This window comes from Hemitrygon akajei, chromosome 30 (assembly GCF_048418815.1).
Source record: "Hemitrygon akajei chromosome 30, sHemAka1.3, whole genome shotgun sequence".
NCBI classification, from domain to species: Eukaryota; Metazoa; Chordata; class Chondrichthyes; order Myliobatiformes; family Dasyatidae; genus Hemitrygon; species Hemitrygon akajei.
The window spans coordinates 24,833,562-24,856,190 of record NC_133153.1 but is presented as its reverse complement, the minus strand read 5'-3'; the positions used below and the strand labels follow the sequence as shown (position 1 = coordinate 24,856,190).

At 42.5% G+C, this 22,629-nt stretch overlaps 1 protein-coding gene across 4 annotated transcripts in view; it reads right to left on the bottom strand.

Annotated features, from left to right (window-relative positions):
- Positions 1–22,629, bottom strand: part of tmod2 (tropomodulin 2) — a 105,766-nt gene that overhangs the window by 61,298 nt on the left and 21,839 nt on the right. The window contains exon 1 of one of the 4 annotated variants that reach the window (XM_073033146.1): positions 909–1,134. The exons of 1 other annotated variant lie outside the window; for it this stretch is intronic. The gene's annotated coding sequence lies outside the window, so the exon portion shown is untranslated. Of the gene's footprint in view, positions 1–881; positions 1,135–22,629 lie in introns of those variants that run through there. 2 more of the 4 variants (XM_073033145.1, XM_073033148.1) reach the window with 2 other exon arrangements.

Sequence of the window (22,629 nt, the reverse complement as noted above, 5' to 3'; positions counted from 1 at the left end):
TAAGGAAAAAAGGGAGGGGAGGTTTTACCAGAAGTTAGAGAAACCAATGCTGATGTCTCTAGATAATTATGTTTCTAGATTTTCAACGTGACAAATTATACACTGAAAAGTTCAATATAAATGTTTGTAAAATTCCAAACAATAGCCAAGAATATGAACTACAACCTTGAAGTTTATAACCTGAAATTGAATAAACGCCTAAACATTAATAAATCGATTTAATTCCTGGAGTAGGTCAATTAGCGATAACTGTATAGCCTCAGTTTGCTTTCCAAAAACCCGCCCCAGTGTTTGTTAATTTACGCCACAAGGGACGATATTAATTACCGCTTCCCCAACTTTCTTTTCGCTTTTGCCTCAACATCAGCCACAAATCAGGTCCACTGCAGCACCCGTCAGCATTCGGAACATATTTAATTCCCTGTGCCGGCTCTGTTGAAGCACAACTCACTACAAGAAGGGTCAAGAATAATTTTAAAAAACGTGTTTAAATGTCACAATTCACACCCCCGCAGTGCGATGTACAATTAAACCTCAGCTGGTGGCGATGAAAGATTTTATTGATGGGCGTAAACAGTACATGTCTATGACCCGGTGGGAACCAACGCCAATGACCCTACCTATAGTCCAGGAGGCAACAGGGCAAGATGGAACAGAGGGCGGGCCACATTGTGCAATTAGGACCGGTGGGAGGGGGGGCCTAAGCGGGCGGGCGGACCCCACTCATTCAGCGACCCCACCGACGCGCCCTGACAGCCGACCCGAGGGGGGACAAAACGGTACGCATTCTAACCCGGACCCGACCCCCCCTCCCGCCGTAACCGCCACCTCAAGTCCGACTGAGGCGACTGCCCTGGGTGGAGCAGCCCCGCGTCATTTACCGGCACGGCTGAGTCAAGCGGCGTCACCTCAGCAGCTCGCCGCAGGTCGGTAGATCTCCTTCCTCCTCTCTCCCCGCCGCCCTCCAGCAGCCTCGATCTCGCCCACGGATCGCAGGAGGCGTGGCCCGCGCGCCCGCCTCCCCCAGCTTTCTCGCCGGCGTCGACGTCACTCCATTGGCACCCACCTGCGCCAATCGCTCCCTTCCGCCGTTGGTTCTCAAGGCTCGCGTCCGCCCCGCTCCCTTCTCTCCGCACGCCCCCGCAGACCGGATGGAAACCAACCAATGGCAGGGCAGGTTGTGCGGGAGAGGCGGGTTTAGTAAGGGGTAGAAAGCGCATGCTCAGTACTACAGTTTTTTTGCGCAAGAGGTTGAATCCTGCAGAGGGAGGGTCCCTGGACTCTGGAGCGCCCTCTGTAGGTTGTATTAACTCGTGCAATAGACAAGAAGTGTGAGTTTATCCAGGCTCCCGGAGAAAGATGGACTTCAGTCCCATTCTGCGCGCTCTACCCCTACAAAATATCCCTTCCCAAATGTATGCAATTCTCCTCAGACAAAAAATATTGAATCTGCTTCTCTTGTGGAAATCCATGTCATGAAAAGTCTATGAAAATGGTTCATGAATTCTGATTCTGAAATTGTACAGAAGGCGTGCACTTAATGATTCAGGACCTCCGTGAATTGTCACCTTGTCGTGGTGGAGAAGCTTGCGTGGTCCTGAGATCCCGTCTGGAACCATGCTCCTGGTAGGGTCACCCATGGCAGTAAGGTCGAGGGTGAGGTCCCTGACAAAGAGCAATCCAACCAAGACCTCAACGGTGAAACTGGCGGACGAAGTTACTTCGGACTCAACGGCTGTGAAGGCTACAACAAATCCATCAGCTCCAATCGTCGTGGTTTCCATGCCATTGGAGTCAGTTGGTTGATTTGTGAAGTATCGTGTGCTTCTTGGAGTGCAACATCAAGTACACGTTAAACAAATACACACACAGTCTCTGTGCGGAACGAAGACCATCATCCTCGGCCTCGAGGGATAGCCATGACACAGCTTCAGAAACAGCTTCTTTCCCTCTGGCATCAGACTTCTGCACAGTCCATGACCCATAAGCACTATCTCATCAATCCTTTTTAGTTGCTCAATTTAGTTCAAAAATTCAAAGTACATTTATTATCAAAGTATGCATACAGTATACAACCCAGAGACTCGTCTTCCCACTGACAGCCACGAAACAAAAATATCAAACCCCCCCAAGCACAAGAAAAATCACACAAACAGCAAAAAAGAGCCAAAGCTACAAAGTATTAAACACAAAATTGAAAGAGTCCAAGCATATTCAGTTCAGTTTGCTATCTGCAGCCCGCCCTGATCAAAATCGCCCAAACGAGCAACAAAAACGGAGTGACCAGAAACGCATTATACTGTGAACCACAGAGTCCAGTCCACAAATGACATCAATTAAACCTTGCCCAAGAGCCAGAATTCCAGCACCAGCCTCCAACAGCAGCGAGAGAGAGAGAAACCATTCAAACACATGGACTTAACTTCGGGAGAGTGGGTGAGAGGGAGAGAGGCAGACACCCTCCTCCAGCAACGGCGAGAAGGAATCCAGTAGATGGCACTGAACACCCGCTCACCTTCCACTCTCGCCTCGATGATTTCAATCTTCCTCGGTGCTTTAATCGGCAAGAAGTGAAATTAGTCACGGACTCGCGCCCCACCTCCATGCAGCTTGGCCTCAAGGCCATACACTTCACTCGAAGACTCACGGAACCCTCTCAGAGACAGTACAGCACCAGGATGCTCAATCAGCCCAAAAACACACCGCCAAAATGTACACTATAAGCTCCAACAATTGCAGAACCACATTTGAAAGAAAAAGAAGACAACAAAGAAATGAAAGAGGTAGTTTCGTGAACCATCCGGGAGATGTTGCCCTTGGATGCGCTGTTCGCTGGTGCCATCTTCTTTCTCATTTATAGTAATTGTGTGTCTTTTCACTGTTTCTTTGCTGCAAAGCAACAAACTTCAGGTCAGTGATGATAAATCTGATTTTGATCTCTCTTGGACTGCTTGGAGTTTTACTGAACAATCAATCACAGAAGTATGAATCTCTCTTTTTCTCTTCTTTAATTCTATCCTTACAGGAGTATAAGGATATAGGCCTCCTGACATGTAGTCATCATGAAGCACAACTGAAGGGTCGAGACCAAAGGTCTTCTCCCAAAACATTTATATCCATTTCCTTCCACAGATGCTGCCTGACCTGTTGAGTGCCTCCAGCATTTTACTTGTTACTCCAGATTCTAGCAGCTGAAGTCACTTGTATTCCAATCACAAATTAATCATCTTTGTAATTTACACTGGTGAGCACGTCTGGGATATGCGGACATGGTTTCAAAAAATTCTCACATGGCTGTGAACTTTTGGAATTCACTGCCTCGGAAAGTTATTGAGGTGCATTCAATGAATAAGGTCAAAGATCGACAGACATTTGAATTAAAGAAAGGTTTGAGGACAGTGTATGAAAATTGTGAAGAGGCCAAAATCGGATCAGCCAGGATGTTATTGGATGTTTCAGCAAGATTAAGGTCTAACTTTCCATGATAACTTTTCACATATGTTTATGATAACTGCTGCATTGACGTCTCCCCATTTTTCATAATGATAGCAACATTTTAATTAATTCATTCATTCATTTATTGAGGAGCAGCACAGCCCACCTCTGATTCAAGCTATGTCAACCAGCAACCTCCGATCTAACCATAGTCTAATCACAGGACAATTTACCAGTACGTCTTTGCACTGTGGGAGAAAACCAGAGCACCTGGAGGAAAGCCACACAGTTACGAGGAGAACATACAATCTCCTTACAGACAGCGGCAGGGACTGAACCCATGTTGCTGTTACTGGAAAGCATTGTGCTAATCACTACGCTAACATGGCGCCCAAGAACCCTATTCACATTCCTCTTTCCTCAGCCACTTGCTCTTTAATACTGATAAAACATATCTTGATTTTTATTATGAACAGGAAATGCTGAAAGCATTTGGCAGGTCAGGCAACGTCTATGGAAACAGAATTGGCGTTTCATGTCCATGACCCTCCATCAGAACAAAAAAAGAAAAAAAAACTTTTTTTTTATCAACACACAAAAAATGTTGGAGGAACTCAACAAGTCAGGCAGCGTCAATGGAGGGAAATAAGCAGTCGACATTTTGGGCAGTGACCTTTCATTGGGACTGGAAAGGAAGGGGACAGAGCCAGAATAAGAAGGCGGGGGTGGGGAAGGTGATAGGTGAGACCAGCTGAGGGGGAAGAGGTAAGAAGGAGGGAGGTGATAGGTGGAAGAGGTAAAGGGCTGAAGAAGAATGAATCTAATAGGAGAGGTCAGTAGATCATGGAAAGAAGAGGGGAAAGAGTGGGAGATAATGGGCAGGTGAAGATGAGAGAAGGGGTGAGAGGAGAACCACAATGGAAAAAGGGAGAAGGGGGAGGGGGGAGAAGTTACCGAAAGTTGGAGAAATTGATGTTCATGCCATCAGATTGGAGGCTACCAAGACAGAATATAAGGCGTTGTTCTTCCACCCTGAATCTGGCCTCGTCTTGGCAGTAGACATGTCAGAACGGGACTGGGAAGTTGAATTGAAATAGGTGTCCACCAGGAACTCCTGCCTTTTTCCAGCAGACGGAGAAGTCCCTCTGGCACCATCATTTGGGGCCCCAAATACTCCTACTAGGTGAGGCAACACTTCACCTGCGAGTCTGTCAGGATCATCTATTGTATTCGGTGCTCATGGTGTGGCCTCCTCTACATTGGTGAGGCCTGACGAGGAAGGAGAACTGCTCCGTAAAGAACAAAAGGTGGGATTTCTTATTGGCCAGCCATTTCAAGGTCTGGAATCACAAACAGGAAAAAGCAAAAGGCAAAAAGTAAATAGATTTGTGGCAACAATCTGCTAGTTTCATGCTCACCATTACCAAAACCAATATTCTTTAAAAGCCAAGATTTATCTCATTAGCTGGCACAATAGGTTATGAGCCCACGTTTTCAGATCTTGTAACTTCACACTTCCTTATGCAAAATAAATATCCTTGTAAAGTTCAAAACTTTCTTTTTAATTGTTTACCATCCCACAGTTCTGCAAAATCTGAAATTATGACCTGTTAATAAATATTGTATGCAGCATTTTTGCATACATATTGTAAATTTTGTAACTTCAAAACATTAAATTAATTCAAAGGGAAACATGAGAGTCGGGGAAAACAGGTCTAGTTCGTTCTTTACTTTAAGTGAGGCACGTGATGATGTATGCAACATATTTTTACATATAACTCGTAATTAATTATTTAAACAAACAAGAGTGCTTAATCAAAAGAAATATATGCATACAAGATTACTCAAATGTTATTGAAATATTAAATACACAATACATACACACTCAGTGGCCACTTTAAGGCTGATTTATACTTGTGCATATGGGCTATGCCGTAGCCTACACTGTAGGCCTGACTTATACTTCTGTGTAGGCTCTATACTGTAACTAGCATGTGTTGGTGTGCACCAGAACGCCAGTTAGTGGTGGGGTTTCTATGCCACTGTGTTGAGTTTCTTTGTGAGAGACATGGACGAGGAAATACATTTCAAACATTTTTGCATGTCGGCAGGTAGATTTGACGATTTGGTTCATCTATTTTGCATCGGTGTACAGACATGCGGAGAAGAAGCAACCGGAAATGCGTAGGAAGAAATGCGATGCGACCACGTAGACCAATCACAGTTGTTGCGGTCTGCGCCATCGCAATGCGTGAGTTACTTTTTTGGGGAAGTGCATGTTATCCTATGGCATAGGTACAGGGAAGGGTATGTGGTACCTATGGCGTAGATTCGACGCAGAAGTACAAATTGGCCTTTATCAAGTACAATAGTGGGTTTTCTGTTGTTATAGCCCATCCACTTCAAAGTTCAATGTGTGCATTCAGAGATGCCCTTCTGCACACCACTGTTTTAACAGAAGGTTTTTGTGTTACTGTCACCCTCCTGACAGCTTGAACCAGTCTGGTCTTTCTCCTCTAACCTTGCTCATTAATAAAATATTTTTCCCCAGAGACTGGATGCTCATTGGATGTCTGTGTTACTTTTCACACTGCTCTCTGTAAGCTCTAGAGAGTGCTGTGCAGGAGATCAGCAGTTTCAAACCACCTTGTCAGGCACTAACAATCATTCCACGGTCAAAGTCACTTGGATTGTATTTCTTCCCTATTCTGATGTTTGGTCTCAACAACATCTGAACCTTTTGACCATGTCTGCATACTTCTATGCATTGAGTTACTGCTACATGATTGGCTGATTAGATATTTGTATTGAAAAGCAGGAGTACAGATGTAGCTAATAAAGTGGCAACTGAATGTATATTGTACATATATTTTTTTTAAAAGTATTATATATGTTATAATATATAAAACACCTTTTACAATATCAGGGCGCACCGAGCGTATCTTTGAATGTATCCACTATTGTAATGCCATAAAATTTATGACAATATCCCTGGGCAGACAACGTTCTGTTTTAAAGTCATGTTGGCTAAGGGAAAAGTGTAGGTCAGGGCTGTAAGAACTCTCCTACTCCTCTTCAAAGTTGAGCTTCTGAATCTTTCACAACATGTAAGGGTAAATAAGGCTAATACAGTATATTTCATCCAAATGTAAGCAGCTACCAACAGTACAGTCTATTGCTTCATTAAAGCTGCAGTGCTGGCAGCCACTGATCTCAAGTAATGTGGATACAAACTTCAGGCTCCAATGTGGGTAAGAGGTAAGTGAAAGTCGTGATCTAGCCATTGATAAAATTAATGTCCTAAAGACAAAAAGAACTAACACAGGCACCTCTCAGAAACTGCCCAGCCTGCTGAATATTTCCAGCATTCTATGTTTCCATTTCTACTAAGCTTTTTTTTTGGACGGGGTCCCCTGGAAACATTGCAGGCGACCCGCTGGCATACAACAATTTATCCTGACATTCCACAGAACTAACAACAAAGATAGAGAGGGCAAGTTGGAGAATCTCCCTGGAAATTCTATCCCATACTGTTAGTTTCTGAAAGGAAAACACTGCTAGCCCTAAGGATAACATTATTAACTGCTCGCAGGGATTGTGATAATTGCTTAGAAAATGAATATATATTGAATAGATCACGATTTGATGCCTTTGAGGCAGTGGGAGTGAGAGATACTGCGGATTAAGGTTCGGAAACTTTAGTCTGGTGACCTCTAAACTGAAGCAATTTACAATCAACTACTCAGAAATGAATAACTCAAGCCCTGATGCAAGCATCCCTTCCTCTGGATTGCATGCTTCCTGATACCTTTACGCGAAAGTAAAAGTGATCTTTTCTACTTCATACATTCGATAGAAAGGTTATGTCATCAGCTCTGTGTATCTTGTTCAACAGGCACCAATGTGGGTGGTGCTCAGTGCATCATCATCTCTCTTCATCTTCAGCCTCAATCAGTTTTCTTCAGTGACGGTTTCAAAAGCAGTTCTGCAGCTGGATTACAGTTCTGGAGACATGAGTTATAAACATTAGATTTTAGGTCAGGTTTCCGGCAAGAATTTAGTTGAAGGATAAACATGTACATTTGAATTTAAAGTAACACACATAAAATGCTGGAGGAACTCAGCAGGTCAGGCAGTATCTATAGAAAGCAAAAAAAATCTGGCTCCTTTGCCCTCCCTTTCCAGTCCTGAAGAAGGGTCTCGGCCTGAAACATCAGCTGTTTATTCCTCTGCATCAACACTGCCTGATCTGCTGAGTTTCTCTAGCATTTCTTGCGTCTTACTCTGGGTTTTGAGCATCTGCAGAATATCTTGTGCTTATCAATTGAATTTAAATGAGTGCTTCATTGTCTTATGTTTTTGCATATACTGTATAATTTCTCTCTGGTGCTTCCTGCTCGCTCCCCTCTCCCCTCTCCCTTCCCCTTGTCAGTAGTTGTCACTTCAACATTTGAATTCAGTGAATGAAAGAGTTACGTTTAACAAAGTAAAAATGATTGATTACACTAGGAAGGCAACTATGGATATTTGCTGCAGAACAAAACCATTTCCGTTTAATCTCTCTGCCTTTAATTAGCAGCTTCCGTCTTGCTTGTGAGTCATTGAAATGAGTCATTCTGTACTCTTTTTTTGAGAAAGAAACAACGTATTTACATGGTCCTGTGCCATGTGTCTCACGAACCTTCCAAAGACCTTCACCGATGTTTTTTGATATTACATGATATGAAGAAATGCTGAAACACTATGGTGAGATGAATGAACAGTTCACTCGTTTCTTAATGGTGTTGATTTAGAAAAGGAGGTTGCTTTAGGATGAGAAAATTATTTACTCTTTTCTGTATTCTGCTTTAAGATCTTTAATGTTCACTTGATCTAGCAAATAGAACTTGATCATTAAGACTCAATAGAATGCATTATTGAGTTAAAGGGGCTGTAGAAATCTAGAGGCAAGTGTCTACAAAGGCTGGAATCTGGAGCATCTGCATCTGCTGGAAGAAATTGTCCTGATGCAGGGTTTAAACCCGAATAGCTGACATTTCTTTTTCCTTGCACAAATGCTGCTGAGTTCTTCCAGCAGATCAACTGTCCCTGTAGAAATCCAGGTTGCTTTTGCTAATCCAATCCCTAAAATGCTGTACACCAGGGGTGTCAAACTCATTTTAGGTCACGGGCTGGATTGAGCAAAATGCAGTTTCATGCGGGCCGGATCAGTCGGACGCGTGCGAACGCAGCTTTCGTTGCCTCCGTTTTTTCAGCCTGCTCTCATGTGTCTCAGTCTCTGCTATAACTACAAAGTGTTTCACTTTACAAATTCCGTTTCTTATGAAGAAGACCGCCGAGCAAGACTGCCGAATAAACACTAAAAACCCTGAAAACCTGGTACCTGAATAAACTCAGCATTAGCCATATCATACGCCATAGGCGCTTCGATTACTGGGGCCAGCTTTAATAGTAATTAGATATTATCTCGCGGGCCAAAGATAATTCCACCACGGGCCTTGAGTTTGACATATATGCTGTACACTTTCAGTACAATATTGTTATAGCTCTAGGGTTATGTGAATCCTTGAATAAGTTTTCAATTCCAAAACTTTGGACTGAAACCAGTGAGCTACTAGCTGAAATGGCATATCTCTGGATTCCAACTTGATAGGTCAAATATCTTTTGCTCAGTATCACAGTGAAGCTGATTGTTGATTGCATTATTTCCCCTGTCCCTAATCTGAATTTTGGGTACTTCTAAAAGTCTTGAAAAAATTGGTGTGCTTTGCTTTATACTTACACTTGTGTTAATTTCTAATACAGGTTGAGTACCCCTTATCCAAAATGCTTAAGGTTTCAGATTTCAGACTTTGGAATATATAATAAGATATCTTCAGATCACCATCATTTCTGACTCTGAATTTCTGTGCTACTGGTAGGCAGTCTTTGTCTTACACTTGTTCATCACACATATGTCAGATTTTCATCAGAAACATCCTTGGCAAACTCATCAATAAGTTTCTCTACTGCTTCATGATCAGCAGATGCTTTAGCACCACAAATCTATAAACATATAATTCCTTGCCTTTTCTTAAATTTCTGTAACCAGCCTGCTGAAAATTCACAATTACCTTCAACTTCCAATCCTTTGCTAGTTTCATGATCAGCACACCATTAAGTGGTATATGTTCACTCTGACACCGATGAATTCACTCTTTCAATACACGATCGAGATCTTCCTTTTTCCACTTTATCCAGTATTTTTCTAGTTTTTACTAAATTCTCTTCATTGCATATGTGAGGTCACTTCTCAGAGCGGTCTGTAGTGTGCAGAGACCTGCCCGTTGCCTGGGAACCTCCCCAGTGCCTTGTGGAATTTCCTATTTGTGATGTCACGTCAGATTTCGGAGGTTTGCAGATACTGGAATTTCGGATAAGGGGTACACAAACTCTATAATGAAATATTTGTCAATAATTGGCATTTGGGTGTTAAACACAGGTATTTTCACTAAGGCAACATCATGGGGCATAAATTTGCCCTGGCAGTTTTACGGTATGGTGGAGTATTTGTTGTCTGTTGTATTCCCCTCGTGGCACAAAACAATAAGGCCAAAAAGTCAAAACAGGAGTGAAATGATTAACGAGTACTAAAACACTCACTAGCATCAGCAACAGTTCTCAAATTACTGTCTTGTTGCTGCTCCAAGTCTTTTCTGTCCTATCTTTGGCTACATCCATACTAGACCAGATAATTTTGAAAACACTGGTTTCGCGTAAAAATGATAGGCGTCCACACTAGACGTTTTTAAAAATATCTCTATCCACATTGAAACAGAGATTTTGGTGAATCTCCTCCTACTGCGCATGCACAGGACATATCTGCCGAAAAACAAACAACATGTTTGGTGTCGAATCTCGCTGTGAAAGGCTTGCTGCGCGTTTGTTCAGTTACAGACTAGAAAAACTTAAACGACAGGCAGCTGTTGGCTCTCACGCAGGAGGACCTAAAAGTTAAAAAAAATACAAATACTGAAGCGTATGGAGGCAACCGACAGGGAGTTCACGGACTCTATGACCTGGCTGATGACGAACATTGAAAAACTGACTAACTCTGTTACATTAATAAAGCACCTTGTTAAATGTGTAAAACATGCCTGTATCAGTATTATCTTGTATTTCCATACAATGTTAGATTAGGCTGTTACACATCTATTGTCAGAGAAGTACTTGCATAAATAGGTAAACCACCTTCATACAAGCAAGGACAGAAAACAGGGCAAAGTGAGTATACTTATTTATTCAGTAAGTTATAGGTCAAAGTATTTGGTGAGTACATTTCTAACTCTTCTGGCTTTTTCTTAGCTTCTTTATTTAAGATGCTACATAAAGAAACCAACAATCAATACATTAGCAGAGACAATTAAACCTGATGAAAGTGATAAACTGACAATGCAGAAATACTTGGAGGATGTTTGGAGAGGTGTAGAAGGGCTGGATTGGATGTTATCAACATGTACCTGAGGAAGGTTCTCCTCGAGGAAACAAATTGTCGATGAGTCATCATACCCTAAGTACTAATCAAAACTTGGACCTCTGTATCTCCCTCTGCAACTGGATTCTTGACTTCTTCACCGGGTGACCGCAGTCTGTGTGGATCAGAAATAACGTCTCCTCCTCACTGCCAGTCAACACAGGCACATCTCAGTGATGCATGCTGAGCCCACTGCCCAACTCTCTCTACACCGTGTGGTAGGCACAGCTCAAACACCATCTATAAATTCACTGATGACGTAATTGCTGTTGCCAGAATCTCAGATGGTGGTGGGGAGATGTACAGAGTGAAATAGATTGGCTGATTCAGAGGTGTCGCCACAACCACCTTGTACTGGATGTCAGTACGACCAAGGAAATGATTGTGGACTTCAGGAAGGGGAAACCAGAAAAAATACACCAGTCCTCACCAAGGGTACCCAGCGGAAAGGGTGAGCAGCTTCAAGTCATGGCTAAGAAGGCAGATGCAAAGTACATGAGGTGCAAGAACATTATGCAGCTTATGAGTAGAGGAGGGATTCTCTGCACGAAGGTTTAAAAGGAATAGATAGGATTGATGAGAGGATGCTAAAAGACAAATGTAGCTACATATATTATTGGAGGTGGATGATAAAGGCAGATGAGGCAGTTTAAGAAACTAGTGATTGTGGGGGATTATCTTTGCTTACCACGATGATCCTGGTCTAATAAGCTCCATTGGCCAATGAGAACAAGGGTCAAAAAAGCCTTGGTGTGCTCCTACCAAGTAGGTAGTTAAATCATTTGAGCACGTTTGAGATAAGCACAAATCAAAATGCTTGGACTAGAGGGACCAGAACAGTGACAACAACCTGTCTGGGTACGAGTAAGGGCAATACCTGGGAAAAATAGTCATGGTGACAATGTATGAACAGATCATCACTACAGAAACTCTGTGTTGAATGAGGGTTAGTTAAAGATATTTAATTAGTTTAATTTTTATTTAGAGATGCAGTGTGGAACAGGCCCTTATGGCCCAATGAGCCACACTACCCAGCAACCGATCAATTTAACCCTAGCCTAATCACAGGAAATTTTATAATTATCCTACTAACTGGCATGGCTTTGAAATGTAGAATGGAACTGTGGAGCACGTGGAGGAAACCCACGTGCTCACGGGAAGGATGTACGAACTTCTTACAGAGACGGAATTGAACTCTGAACTCTGAGCTGTAATGATGTCGCTCCAACTGCTAAGCTGCCATGGCACCCTCGCAGTATAAGGTAACATCTGGAGGTGAAGCAATGAATGATTTCAAAAGGAGTGCTGTGAACAAAATGGCGCTTGATGGTGTTAAGGAATGCCACAAATGGGAGCTATGAGAAAGAGGCTGAAGTGACCAAATCATTTGTAGGAACTCCTGCCAGTGAGGATGCTTCACTAGTGGAAATTAAGTGGCACTACTTGTGAGCCAAGTTCCTGTTGAGGGCAAGTTGAGAGTGCAATAATCATCACTGATCCTTGAACGGCAAGCGCTTCATTCACTGATCGACATATCCTGGAAAGTGATAGAGATGAATCCCCTGGTAGCTTTAGTGGAGAAAATGATACAAAGAAATAGCTGGCAATCTTAGCCCCAGAGAGTGCATACAACGAGCAAGTCAGAAGGAAAGGAAAATAAGATATCTACAACTGCTGCACGTGAGGATATTCTAGCAAGTTCTTCGATGAATCCTGTGAAGAAGGCCAAGAGAATCACAGGAAATAATCTTTGGGCTTATCCAAGGAAATAATGATAGCTGAAATGGAGACAGCAGTGTAATAACAATAATTTGGGGATTGAGTGTAGTAAAGAATATTCAGTAGAGAAAAAAAAAATGAGGTGACATGATTGGACGTGAATGGGAAGTAATTGGAAAAGGAGCCAAGAGGAAAGCGCACCTACAATTTACTATTAGACAGTTATAGTGATATTCATTTTAAACTTCAACCAAGATCATGAACACGTGACCTCATAGGTCACTCTCTGACTTTGGAGAGGAGATCCTTGGTGGTTAAATCTCCCTTATTTTCTTTGGACTGTGTTCTCATGACTTTTGCAGCTGTCTGTTGAAGTTAGGATTGTAGTCAGACAAATTCAACTTTAAATCGTAGGCGTGTTTTAAGGGCTGGGTGGGTTTTTTTCAACAATAGCACTATGTTGCTATTCTCAAGAGTAAATTGGTTAGTAAGATAAACGATGCTGAAGGAGAAAATAATCTGAAAAACCATAAATCAGCATTCATTACTATTCTTTTCTTGCGTGTGTCTTAATTTTGAATTATTTTACCCTGCTGAAAACTTGCCAACTCTGGAGTGCCCTTTCTTTGACCTTTATGGTTTGTTGTAAGTACATATTTCTTAGCCTGGATATGACTATCTAGCAGTAAGCCAATATTTTTTGCAATTTCCTGTAGCTTTAGTGGCACTATCCCATTAGATCTTTATAATGAGACTCAGTGATGTCATGAGCGAAAGCTGAACCATTTTTACTGTCCTCTGTTTCCTTCAAGCAGTCTTCCCAAAGAGAACTGTTTAAAACTGACGGAAACATAGATGTTGACTTGACATTCTTCATCTTGGATTAAGGATTATTGACTTTAGACAGGCAAAGTAATGTAAGAGGCTCAGGTATTATGGAATTATGTGAATAGAGCAGGTGTTAATTCAAACAAGGGAAGAAGGAGGAAAATTCTGATCTCGAACCTCAGCTGCCTTGCAACTATACTCACTCATGGGGAAGGCTTCGGGAGTAAACCCGGGGGGAAAAATCTGAGGTTGGATTCCTTAAGGCAGTCCTACATTGAGTTCAACACTGACTGGCAACTCCTGCGATGCTGCTGGTACCAAACTATATCAGTCCCTGCCCTTCCTTAGGGTTCATCAGATGCATGGAGAAGGGGAGCTTGCTACATGGGCAACAGCTTGCTCTCCATATCGTACCGCCCAGGCTTGTGTAGCTAGACAGCTAGGGTGCAACATCCGCGGTGGACCCTGACCAACGGAGGCCTCACTCAATTCAAATCAGAACTGGTTTTCAGTTCATATTGTAAATTGCAAGCGCTGTGGTAAACTGTCCTTTAAAGAACAGCACCATTAATATGGTTTGTAAACTGACACGACCCGTTGAGATGTCTTTGGATGCATCAGGCTAACATAAAGACAATGGGTTACGTCAAACCGGGCATCAGAACTTACAGTTAAGTTATTTTGCATCAGTTTGATGCAAAAAAAAGTTTCCAGACCATACTTACTTTGTCGGTTTGGCTCATCAACCTTGGTCATAGGCATACTTGCTCTGTCAAGAACCGGGATATTTGTGTCCCCAGGCAGTCAGCCTTCACAACATTAGTTCTAAGTATTTGGGTTCTCTGTCCTCAGAAGCTTTTAGACCATCTGTGCGAATTACTCTGTCCCAGCAAAGGTGTTTGAAGTTCCAAAGGTGTCTTATCAGGTACAGTTGTGTTTCCATTGTTTGTCTGACTCAGAATATTGAGCTAAACAATGTCACTGTAGCTCCTGAGTTTGTATTAAATCACCTTTGTGCTTGAAGTATAAAAGCCTTGATGTACCTTGAGCTTGGAAGGATACGGAGAAGGTCTCCAAGAGAATGCCTTCTTGTTGTTATGAATAAAGACCTTCATATCTGCCTGGTTCGGAAATTGCACCATCTCGGATCGCAAGACCCTGCAACGGATAGTGAGGTCGGCTGAGAAGATCATCGGGGTTTCTCTTCCCACCATTACGGACATTTACACTACACGCTGCATCTGCAAAGCAAACAGCATTATGAAGGACCCCATGCACCCCTCATACAAACTCTTCTCCCTCCTGCCATCTGGGAAAAGGCACCGAAGCATTCGGGCTCTCATGACCAGACCATGTAACAGTTTCTTCCCCCAAGCTATCAGACTCCTCAATACCCAGAGCCTGGACTGACACCTTACTGCCCTATTGTCTTGTTTACAGATAGACAGACAGACATACTTTATTGATCTCGAGAGAAATTGGGTTTCGTTACAGCTGCACCAACCAAGAATAGTGAAGAAATATAGCAATATAAAACCATAAATAATTAAATAATAATAAGTAAATTATGCGAAGTGGAAATAAGTCCAGGACCAGCCTATTGGCTCAGGGTGTCTGACACTCCGAGGGAGGAGTTGTAAAGTTTGATGGCCACAGGCAGGAATGACTTCCTATGACGCTCAGTGTTGCATCTCAGTGGAATGAGTCTCTGTGCCTAACCAGTACATTATGGAGTGGATGGGAGTCATTGTCCAAGATGGCATGCAACTTGGACAGCATCCTCTTTTCAGACACCACCGTCAGAGAGTCCAGTTCCACCCCCACAACATCAGTGGCCTTACGAATGAGTTTGTTGATTCTGTTGGTGTCTGTTACCCTCAGCCTGCTGCCCCAGCACACAACAGCAAACATGATAGCACTGGCCACTACAGACTCATAAAACATCCTCAGCATCGTCCGGCAGATGTTAAAGGACCTCAGTCTCCTTAGGAAATAGAGACGGCTCTGACCCTTCTTAAAGACAGCCTCAGTGTTCTTTGACCAGTCCAGTTTATTGTCAATTCGTATCTCCAGGTATTTGTAATCCTCCACCATGTCCACACTGACCCCTTGGATGGAATTTATTGTAATGCCTGCACTGTTTTGTGCACTTTATGCAGTCCTGGGTAGGTCTGTAGTCAAGTGTAGTTTTTTTCTGTGTTGTTTTTTACGTAGTTCAGTCTAGTTTTTGTACTGTGTCATGTAACACCATGGTCCTTGAAAAACGTTGTCTCATTTTTACTATGTACTGTACCAGCAGTTATGGTCGAAACGACAATTAAAAAGTGACTTGACTTGACTTTTCCAATGATTTTGTCAAAGTCACAACAAATAACTGGAACCCTTAGGGGACTATTGAAATCATGAGATTATGGTGAGGGCTAGAGACTTGTACTTTGGGGAATTGTCCTAAAACAAAAGAAATTCATTTTACTATCATGTTTCTAACAGGAAACATTATGAATCTATGCTCTGCTGCGTGACTTATTCTGTTGCAGCCTACATGGCTGTTTGGAGAAAATGTGAGGCATTAAAAAAAATCAGGATTTTGGTGAACATGATCTGCTGTTACACCCTTCATGTAATGCAACTATTCTGCAAGATATATCCCAGGAGAACACACACATCTGCCTCTATCCACCTGGTTAAGCAGACACTGCAAAGCTTTCCATATGAATTTCCAAGTAAATCCACTAAACAAGATACAATACTTCAGCCCCCGGTGTCCACTCCTGTCCCTTGTGAAAGCAATGCAGGAATAATTATCCTGTGGGCAGCATAGACAAAATGCTGGAGGAACTCACCAAATCAGACAGCACCTATGGAGGGGAATAAAGAGTTTTGAGCTGAACGACTTCATCAGGAATCCTGATTGTTTACTCCCCTGACTACGTGCTCTCTGACTTGCTGAGCCCTTCCAGCATTTTGTGTGTGTTGCTCAAATTTACCAGTATCTGCAGAATCACTTGTGTCAGTAATTACTCTTTGCCACTCTCTCCCAATGGATCATCCTCTGCTTCACATTTTCTTTAAAAAATACAATGGCCTCTGCTTCAATCAATCACAGTGGAAAACAATTCTATTGTTCAAGTTGTGTGGTCTGCTGTTTATGGGGAGACTGCTAGTGAAGACTTGAATGTGCATTGTATTCCTTCTTTTACCTACTTCTCGTTTCCCTGAATATCATAGGAAAATATGGTGTACCCAATAGAATCCCCATCTGCAGGATTTTGATTACAGCAACAATGTGCTGTATTTGCTAAAACCAGAAGAAATGTGAGCCTTCAAAAGGAAACAAGCTGCCAAAAATTATCAAGTAAAATCAGCTGTGAAAAGCATTCATGTAATAGTATAGCTGGTCTTCCTCTAAATGCTTGCTCCTCTGTCGGTTGATGTTCCTTTTCTCTTGGCTAAGCTGAGTGCAATTCTTAAGAGAGAACTAAGCAATTGCACAACCATACCCAAATGAGTCTTTCAGCCAAAAGAATAGCTAAAAGATGAATCACAAGAGGTGGAGATGTCAGTGTCATACAGATGGGAAACAGGCCCTTCAGCCCAAGTCTCTGCTGACTAACAACAATCCATTCCATTTTATTCTCCCTATGTTCTCACCAATTAGCCCCTCTCCACCACTCCCCACCCCGATTCTACTGCTCACCATAATACATTAAAATATAGAAGCAGAATTAGGCCAATTAGCCCATCGAGTCTTCTCCACCATTTCAACACAGCTGATCTATTTTCCTCTCAGCCCCAGCCTCCTGCCTTCTCCCCGTATCACTTCAGGTCCTGACTAATTAAGGCTCTATCAACCTCCACCTTAAATATATCCAATGACTTGGCTTCCACAGCTGCCTGAGGCAACAAATTTCACAGATTCACCACTCTCTGGTTAAAGAAATTCCTCCTCATTTCCGTTCTAAAAGATATCCCTTTACTCTGTGTCCTCTGGTCTTAAGACTCACCGATCAGTAGGAAATGTCCTCTCCACATCCACTTTATCAAGGCCTTTCAACATTTGATAGGTTTCAATGAGGTCACCCCTCATTCTTCTGAATTCCTGTCGGTAAAGCCCTGGAGCCATCAAATGCTGCTCATATGACGTTTTTCATTCCCGAAATCACTTTTGTGAACCTCCTCCGAGCCCTCTCCTCACCTACAAACGTGGGTCAATTTACAGTGGACATCTGTGACCTATGAACCCACAGGTCTTTGGGATGAGGGAGGAAGCCAGAGATCCTGGAGGAAATCCATGGTGTCACTGGGAGAATGAGCAGAGTCCAAACAGACAAGACCTGAGTTCAGGATTGACCCGGGCACTCTGGGGTTATGAGGAAGAGGCTCTGCCGGCTGCGCCACTGTGTGCTCTGCATGATTGCGTCAAATAATCAACCTTTGAAAAGCAAAAGACCTGCAGATGCTACAAATCTGAATGAAAAACCAAAGATGCTGAAGTCACTCAGCAGCCAAGCAGCATCTGTAGAGAGACAAACAGGGTAAGTGTTGTGGGTCAATGACTCTTCATTAGATCTGGTAAAGTGAGAATATCAATACTGAGAGGGAGAAGGATAGAATGAAAACAGAACAGTAGAGTCCATGATTGCCCAAATAACATACATGTTCCTGTGTCGAACTGTTTTTTTTTCTGGATAAGTACATATAGTAAATAGAGGCGACGAGAAAGGGATTTAGAGAGAGAGAGAGAAGAAAAACATTCTGAAACTGTCAAATGAAACACAGCCGTTGAAGGAAATCAGTAATTAGAAACAATTATTTATTATATCAAGTAATATCCCATGTCCAAATCCAATTTATGAATTTACAGTAGGGAGCAAAAGTTTAGGTACATATACGTATCTAGGGTGCCTAAGACCTTTTGCACAGTACTCTATTTGTCAATGAGGAGTGAAGAGCGAGTTTGTAAATCTGGCAGGAGCAAAGGATGTTTTGGAATGGCAAGGTTGGTGCACCGCAAGAGGGGTGTGGGACAGGTGTCGGAGAAGGAGTGCCAGGGGCAGGGGGTGGTGGAGTGAGTGAAGGCGTACCCAACACTGAGATGGCAGGCAAGGTCATTTGATTTCAAACAATTTGTTCTCTCCAGTGCTTCCTGCTCCCTCCCCTTTCCCTTCCCCTTTTCCCAACCATGTTTCTTCTCTCCCTACCTTCCTCCCATCCTCAGTCCATAATAGAGACCCATATCAGAATCAGAATTATCATCATTTGCATATGTTGTGAAATTTGCTTTTTTTTTGCAGCAATACATAAAATTACCCCAGTACTGTGCAAAGGTCTTAGGCACCCTAGTTATAAATATGTGCCTGAGACTTTTGCACTGTACTGTAAATCCTGTCTTGGGGTCCCTGAAAGTAGCCACACGTCCATAGGCTGGCCAACAAGGCATCATGCATGCTTGCCTTTATTTAGTCAAGGCACCAAGTTCAAGAAGTTGTGTTTCACTTTTACAAACATCTGGGTCTTCTGCATATGGCATGATACATTCAGTTTTGGTTGTCCCATTGTAGGAAGGATCTGGAGACTTTGGAGAGGGTGCAGAAGAGGTTTATTGGGATGCTATCTAAATTAGAGGGCATGTGCTACAATGAAAGGATGGACAAACTGGGATTCTTATCTCTGTAGTAGCAGAGTCTGAGTGGAGATGTGACAGAGGTTTACAAAGTTATGTGAGACCTAAATAGAGTAGACAGCGGTATCTTTTTTTCAGGGTCAATATGGTTAAGGGCATGCATTTAAGCTGACAGGGGAAAAGTTCAAAGGAGATGTGCGGGGCAAGTTGTTTTACATGGAGGGTGGTGGGTGCTGTAATGTGCTGCTAGGTGTAGTGGTGTGGAGTCAAATATGCGACAGGCATTTCGGAGGCTCTTCAATAGGCACGTCAAAGTGTAGAGAATAGAGGGTTGTGGCCCATGTGGATCAGTTGTCATTAGCTTAATTAGTTGTTAGATGTTTGTGCTTGTTGGATTGTATGTCATACCTTTCCGTCTCCACTTTCTTACATGTGACTATGTATCCATGTATTTGCATATATCTGACTTTTCAAGATGGTTTTGAGTTTCTACTTTTGTCTATTGCTACTTCCTTTTGCCTTAGCTGTCAGTCAGTTTTTATTCTTTTCATTTTGCATGACTCTCTTTCCTACAGCACAAAATTCTGGAAGAACTCAGCAGGTCAGGCAGCATCCACGGAGGGGAATAAGCAGTCACCATTCTGGCTGAGACCCTTCATCAGGACTGGAAAGGAAAAAGGAAGAAATAAGAATAAGAAGGGAAGGAGTCACCAAGTGAGGGGAAAGACGAGTGGATGGGGGAGAGGGATTGAAGTAAGAAATGGGAGATGATGGGTGGAAGAGGTAAAGGGCTGAACAAGGAATATGATAGTAGAACACAGTGGGAAGGGAAGGAAGGGAAGGAGGAGGGTCACCAGCAGGAGGTGATGGGCTAGTGAGGAGAAGGGGAGAAAATGGGAACCAGAATGAAGAATGGACCCCCACCTGGTTTCACCTATCTCCTGCCAGCTTGTACTCCTGCCCCTCCCACCCCACTTGGTTTCACCTATCTCCTGCCAGGTTGTACTCCCACCCCTCCCACCCCACCTTCTTATTCTGTCTTCTGCCCCTTTCCTTTCCAGACCCGATGAAGGGTCTCGGTCAGAAACAGTCAACTGCTTATTTCCCTCCATACCTGATTTGCTGAGTTCCGCCAGCAGTTTATTGGTGTAGCTCAAGCATCTGCAGAATCTCTTGTATCTATCTCTTTTTAACACTCCTTTAGTGTGCCTCATTATGAAATAGTTCATTCTTTCCACTGTCAACTATTTGCACATTTTATCATTGATGAGTAAGGGTTCCCACGAAATCAGCAGGATCTACCTTTCAGGGAACAGACTTTGATTATATATTTGTTCTTGATTTAATAATTCAATACTTGTGTTCCTTCTATTAACCTTCTCCCACACCCCCTATTGAGTAAAGTTGTTAGAGTTGTTGTTATATTTGGACAGCATTTCATAATCTCTTGTGTAGAGCTTTGTGGTCTATTGGCTCACACTACATTTCCTGAGCGTCACTCCAATGCCTTTGTTTTAAAATCCTAATCTTGGCAGCATTTCATGTCAAGTGTTCATGCCATTCCTGTTTGCAGGATGTTGATCTCCCAGTATAACTCGTCAACAGCTTAGAAAGCAGCGTTCTGGCAACTGTAATGCATATAATCAAAAGTGAACAACAACGACGATGCTGTCAGTCTGTTGGCAATTTCTAAGAACTGATGAATAATACCGAATTCTATTTTTAATACCAATGCTTGGGCAGTACAAGATAAGAGAAATTCATTGCCAGCTATTTGTATTAAATATGTGCATATTGTACAATTTACCTTTCTTCTGAAAATCAGTCAATTAACTTCAATGCAATTGAACTTTGGTAGCTGAGAACAGCATAAACACACGAGATTTGTAGATGCTGGAAATCCAGAGTAACACAGTCAAAATACAGGAGGAACTCAGCAGGTCACCCATGGAAAGGAATAAGCAGTTGATGTTTCGGGCAGAGATCCTTCATCAGAACTGTTTATTTATCTCCATAGATGTTCCCTGATCTGCTGAGTTCCTGTAGCGTTTTGTGCTGCGAGCCCTGCGGGCCTCTGAGGCTTGTCATAGAGTGTTGGACTTCAAGGTTTCTCGAGCAGCTGTATTTACTAATCGTTGTCTGAAGCCCTTGTGTTTTATCAAGTTAATTGTGACTGAGAACTGATGAATAATACTGACGTGGGTTTTCCCGCATTCAATGATTATTTAAAGCGGACTCCTGTTTAGCGTTTTGCAGAGTCCTTGCGTCTTTTGAATGAGTTGTCTCACAGTGTTGCTCGGTTGTGTTCAGCAAAGATCATGGCACAAAATGCTATAGGAACTCAGCAGATCAGGCAACAACTCAGTTAGTATTCCTATTCATAACCTCTTGTTTCCATATCTACATGGGAGTATGGCATTGCTTTGCTCCTGGGTTCAGTCATTGCCAATGCTCACCGTGACAGAGTCTGCTGTTCATTCGCACCTGGATTCAGTCGTTGCAGTATGCACTGTGGCATCTTGTCTGCGTCACAACATACAGTCTCTAATTTAAGAGTGCAATTAATGCTAGTAACTGTAGAGAAAATTAAATGTGCTATGCCTATTTTAGATATTTAAGGAACAGCAGATAAAGGTAACTCATCTGTCCTCAGTCCATGTTACAAATACATTGCCAAACATTTTGACAATGGCTCTTTCATAAGCCTCTGGGCTGCACACCTGAAAACAGGTCCTTTTTTGTCTGCTTGACCACAGTAGGTGGCATTCAAACTGCAATCAGCTTCCTTTGCTACTTGGCAGCCATGCCAGGAATTCTTATTGCTAATTCTGACCTTGACAGAAATCAGCTCGGAAATCCATTGTTGTCCTTCTCTGCACGTCCTTCAAAATTCTTTTAAGAATTCAAGTTGGCTTCTGAATTTTGCTGACTTGGGCATTAGTCCACTGTGACTGACTCCTGCAGTTCCTAAACAAGTGGATGCCATCCAATTCAAAGGTGAGATGGTGGATCTGTTTCTCAAGTGTGTAGCTTAGAGAGTCATAATACAAATATGGGATCCCATGAGATGTGTAATTCTGAGCATCTTCACTTAAAATAAATGTAACTAAAATAATTGGAAGAAAATCTCAACAATATTCTTCACAAACCTAAATTGGTAAAAAGTACTAAACCTATCATCTAAATTCATAATTTAAGATCATGTGGACTTCAAGATGACAAAACATTTGAACAGTGTTGATTTTCTATAACAGGTAATGGTATCACTGTCTAGGTCAGGTAGGTCCGTAATACAAATTGCTAATCTAATTTGCGAATGTTGATTTACTGATAGGATCTGAAAGACCAGATGTGGTCTGGCAGCTGAAATGTTTTTGTTCAATTTCCCCTATGGTGTAAGCCAACACCTTAATTAATAAGCTGCATGCAATTCACCATTTCCCTGATAGTCAGCAGGTTTTTCTTGGTTAAAAGTAGACAAATCATCTGCATGTACTCATAAATCCCAAAG